The following is a 5,526-nucleotide window of genomic DNA, read 5'->3' as shown; positions in this document are numbered from 1 at the left end:
AAACTGTACCTTGTTAGATGTTGCATATTTGGTATTCCTATAACTATTCTTGAGCGTTATTTTGGAAATCAGTATAGATACTTGGAAACAGATAGATTCTTGTAGGTCTTGCTTTTAAACTTTATTAGGTGGGACCAGAGAAACATTGAATCTAGCACTAATTTCCCTCAACACTGAGACAACTCTTTTGAGTATTCTACCCATGATTCATAAATTACAACATTTAAAAAATCCTGGCAGGTGCTAACAAGAACTATCCCCAGACCTGTGTGAGCTCTAATCTTGTCAAGTGGTTTTATTCCCCCAGACTTGGGTATGTTCCTCACATGCATCCGTTAATCAGTACTCATCTGGATATTCAAGGAGGATTGTCTGCCTCCAGAATTCTCTCTGTGCAGCTCTCTCCTCTCTAGGACTCTTCCCTGTGAACTTGACTTTTTGGTCTCTTGTAACTCCTAGTTCCATTACCTTAATTCAGAAAGCTGACAGCCTCCACCAGGACTCTTCTTCTCTGTATTATGGCCTGTAAACTCTCAATACAGTAAGTTGGGGACAATTAAAAATATTCTAAAATTGTTGGTTGCACACATCTGTGATATACTAAAAACCACTGAATCTTACACTTTAAATTGGTAAATTATGTGATATACGAATTATATCTCAATAAAGCTGATATTTTAAAAAATATTTAGGCCAGGTACAATGGCTTAACTTTTATTGAGAAGCTGACATGGGAGGATCACTTGAGTCCAGGAGTTCGAGACCAGCCTGGGACACATAGTGAGGCTGCTGTTTGTACAAAAAATAAATAAAAATTTATAAGCATGTAGTCTCAATGATCAAAAAAAACTAGCTTAGAGCTGGAATTTAATTCCTAATTTAGTCTAAAAAAATTATCTTTCAGTCAGAACACTTAGACCATTTATATTGCTTGTGATTACTGATATATTTGGGTGTATTTCCGCCATCTTATTTTGTGCTATGTGTATAGCTTTTTCAGTTTTCTCTCTTTCTTGTCTCATTTTGAATTAAACAAGTTGGATCCTCACTGAAAAACAGACAGTATGAACAACTTAAGGGAGAAAACTAACAGTCTGAAGAAAGAGTAATGTTATCCACCAGTGCCTAAAAACCTAGCTCTTAAAATGTCTGTCTGTCTTTGATTGAGTTCTGCCTCCCTATAGGACTCTAGCCATAATTACAGCTCCTCTGTGATCTGCTTATAGGGTCAGTCATGATCAGGACTAGTTTCGTATGTGTTTTTAGTTCCATTTCCCCCTCTACTAGTTAAGCAGTTTTATCTTCTCTATACTTAATGATGGGCGTACATTCTGAGAAATCTGTCATTAGGTGATTTTGTCGCTGTACAAGCATCACAGATCATACTTAAATACAAACCTAGATGGTATAGCCTACTACATACTTAGGCTATATGGTATAGCTCATAGCTCTTAGGCTACGAACCTGTACAGCATATTACTGTACTGAATACTGTAGGCAATTGTAACACACTGGTAAGCATTAGTGTATCTAAACATAGCTACATGGAGGAAGTATAATGCATTGTCCTATGTTATATGATGGCTGATGCCTATGATATCACTAGGTAATCAGGATTTTCAGCCCCATTATAATCTTATGGGATTGCCCTTGTTTATGAGCTCTGTCATTGGCCAAAACATCATTATGTGAAACATGATTGTATATCCTTATCCGTAACAGTTTAACATTCTTACTTAAGAGCTAAGATGAAGTCAATATAATTTTACTCTATTCCCAAACAATACAAGGATCTCATAACACTTTAATTCTGTTTACTCTCCTTCCACCTACCAGCTACTGTTGTCCAATATTTTCATTTTATCTTGTGAAATTAGCTCCCCACAATCAGACATCATTATCCTTGTACATGCAGTCATTATGTTGAATTTAACCACACATGTATCATTGTCTTTGCCCACCACTCTTTCTTGTATCTCAGAACTTCCAGCTCTCAGATAACTTTACTTTCTGTCTAGAGTGCATTTTTAAAAAAACTTTATTGAGATATGGTTTGCATACCATAGAATTCATTTAAATTGTAGAATTCAGTGATTTTTAATATATTTACAGAGTTTCCCAACAAGCAACTTTATAACCCTTGGTAGTCACTCCACGTTTTTCCTCAAATCTCCCAGCCCGAGGCAACCACTGATCTACTTTCTGTCTCTGTAGAGTTCCTTATTTTTGACATTTTACATAAATAGAATCATACAATATGTGGTCTTTGTGCCTGGCTTCTTTCACTTTGCATAATGTTTTCAAGACTCGTTGCATTACAGCACGCATTAGTACTCCATTCTTTTTGCTCCCAAATAATATTCCATTGTATGAATATATCATGTTTTACATATGCATTCATCCACCAAAGTTACATTTAGGTTGTTTCTACTTTTTTGGCCACTATGAATAATATTCTTATGAGCATTTGTGCATAAATTTGCATGTAGCTGCATGTTTTCAGTTTTCTTTGGTATACATCTAGGAGTGAAATTGCTGGGTCATGTGGTAACTCCATGTTTAATATTTTGAGGAATTGTTAAACTGCTTTCTCAAGTGGCCGCACCATCTTACCTTCCCACCAGCAATGTGTGAGGGTTCCATTTCTCTGCAGCCTTGCCAACACTTGATATTTTTTTTTTTTTAATGTCCCTCGTTGTGTGTATAAAGTGGTATTTCGCTGTAGTTTCGATTTGCATTTTCCTGCTGATTAAAGATGTTAAGCCTGTTTTCATGTGCTTATAGGTCATTTGCATACATTCTTCCTCTTTTTTTTTTTTTTTTTGTTTGAGACAGAGTTTCCCTCTTGTTGCCCAGGCTAGAGTGCAGTGGCAAGATCTTGGTTCACTGCAACATTTGCCTCCCAGGTTCAAGTGATTCTCCTGCCTCAGGCTCCCGAGTAGCTGGGACTACAGGCACCCACCATGGTGCCTGGTGAATTTTTGTATTTTTAGTAGAGGTGGGGTTTCACCAGTTTGGCCAGTCTGGTCTTGAACTCCTGACCTTGTGATCCAGCTGCCTAGGCCTCCCAAAGTGCTGGAATTACAGGCATGAGCCAGCACGCCCGGCCTATTTGCATATATTCTTTGGAGAAATGTCTATTCAAGTCCTTTGCCTATTTTTCAAATAGACTTGTGTCTTCTTAATATTGAGTTGTAAGAGTTCCTTACAGTATCCAGTATATATTCTGGATACTAGTCCTTTATCAGATATGATTTTCACATATATTCTTCCATTCCATTTCACTTTCTTCATGATGTCTTTTAAAGCACAAATGTTTTAATCTTAAATTAAGTCCAATTTATCTATTTTTTCTTTCGTTACTTGTGCTTTTGACATCATGTCTAAGAAGATTTTGCCTAATCCTGGGTCACTAAGATTTAAACCTGTGTTCCTGAGTTTTATCGTAAGCGTTTTGTACTTTTAGCTCTTTCATTTAGGTTTACGATCCATTGTAAGTTAATTTTAGTGTGGTGTAAGGAAAGAATCCAACTTCGTCCTTTTGCATATGGATATCCAGTTGTTCTCGCGCCATTTGTTGAAAAGAATATGCTTTTCCCATTGAATTGTCTTGGCATCCACCCTTTTTCATAAATGTACTATTTTATTTCTGGATTCTCGATTCTCTTCCATTGATCTATATGTCAATCTTTCTGCCAGTACTACAGTCTTAATTACTTCAACTTTATAATAAGTTTTAAAACCGGGAAGTGTGAGTTCTCCAACTTTGTTCTTTGTCAAGTCTGTTTTATCTATTCTTGGCCCTTTACATTTCCGTATGAATTTTAGGATCAGCTCATCCGTTTCTGTAAAACAGCCAGCTGGGATTTTGATAAAGGTGGCACTGAATCTGTAAATCAATTTGGAGTGCATTCCCATCTTAATAGTATTAAATCTTCCAATCCATGAACAGAAGCAATCTTTCCATTTATTTAGGTCTCTTTTAATTTATTTCAATCATATTTTACAGTTTTTAGGGTGCAAGCATTGTTCTTCTTTTGTTAAATGTATTCTTTTTTTTTTTTTTCAATGTTCCGTTTCCTTTAATAAGCCCCATCTCCCTGAAGGACAGGTGCAGGCAGCGAGGTGATGGCAAGAGATGTTCACTTGAAGATCTTGCCCTGATTAAAGGCTTTGCCCACATGCTGGAAGGCCCCCTCCCAGGAGAAGTACTCTCGAACCAGCGTCTGGGCCTTCTCGCCGCCAGGATCCAGTTTCTGCCATGTGTATGACTCTAGTCCACCTGCCAATCTGGACTCAGCTGAAAGGCAAGCTTCCGGCCTCGGAAGACCCAGACTCCAGAAATGGAGCTGCTATTGTTGGTTCCAAAGAGGATGACACTGGCGAAGGCATTCTTCCTCAGCTTGTCCAGTCTCTGGAACCTTCCAGTGATGAAATTGCAGCTCATGAAAGTCTGAGTGAGTTCTTCAGAGAAACGATACTCAGTACCACAGGGACCAGCCGTCCTTATCAAAGTGCTCCCAGAAATATGTCAGTGCCACAGAGAGTGTGTTCTCGTTGGAATTCTTGTGCTTAAATTCATCCAACACAAAGGTACTCTTGGGCAGGTGAGCAGAGGAGTCTTTGGCCTTGGGCTCAGCAGCCAGCCCCTGCTCACATTCATCCATCTCCTCCTCAGGAGCAGGGGCAGCTGCCTTTTTCTCCTTCCGCTCAGCCTGGGGCTTCTGCTTCTCTTCCCGTGAACCCTTCTCTTTCCATGGTGTGTCCCTTTTAGGTTGGCTCTCTGCAAACTTTTTAGCAGCAAACTGGGCCATCTTCTCACACAGTTTCACTTCCCCCAAGACAGCCCGGAACCGGGGCTGTTTAATGCAGGTGAGGAACCGGCGGTTGGTATTGGGAAAGGCCTGGCGGAAAGAAGGCTCCAGGACCTGTTTATAAAGCCACAACAAAGTGCAGACAACTATGATGTCAGCCAACGTCACTCGTTCACCCACCAGAAAAGTCCTCGTCTTCAGGTGAGCATCCAGCAGCCCCAGAATTCGCCTCACTTCCTCCTTCGCATTCTCAGTGGCCTGTTTATCGTGGTGCATGATGCCCAAGGTGGGGAACACCCAGGTACTGGCCGGAGGTGCCATGGCGCTATCAGCAAAGCTCACCCACTGCACCACCTGGGCTGCTGCCTCTGGAGTACTTCCCCGCAGCTCCTCATTGCTCACATGGTAGGCAATGGCATTGCTCTCAATCACACAGAATCCATCGTCATCCTCAAATGCTGGGACCTTGCAGGCAGGAAATTTGCGGAGAAATTCAGGGGTGCTGTTGGTTTGGCCATAGCGGAAGTGGGGTGTTGCGGAGAGCACATGGACCTGAGCCCTAAGGCCCTCCCGTTTTCAGGATACGTGTACCGGGTCCCAGCCGCCATGGTGATTCCGCAAAGAAAGCGGGTGGGTTCTCTGCCCTGCCGCAAAGGAAGCCGCCGGGGAGAGAAGCGTGTTAAATGTATTCTTTAGATTTTTAGGTTACTTT

The 5,526-nt window shown here is 40.7% G+C and overlaps 1 pseudogene; it reads right to left on the bottom strand.

Moving 5' to 3' along the window:
- Positions 1 to 3,748: 3,748 nt before the first annotated feature.
- LOC100412994 (elongation factor 1-gamma pseudogene) lies at positions 3,749 to 5,218 on the bottom strand (annotated as a pseudogene).
- Positions 5,219 to 5,526: the final 308 nt, after the last annotated feature.

The sequence above is a fragment of the Callithrix jacchus genome, chromosome 10 (genome assembly GCF_049354715.1).
Source record: "Callithrix jacchus isolate 240 chromosome 10, calJac240_pri, whole genome shotgun sequence".
Classification (NCBI taxonomy): domain Eukaryota; kingdom Metazoa; phylum Chordata; class Mammalia; order Primates; family Cebidae; genus Callithrix; species Callithrix jacchus.
This window is presented reverse-complemented; position numbering and strand designations above follow the sequence as displayed.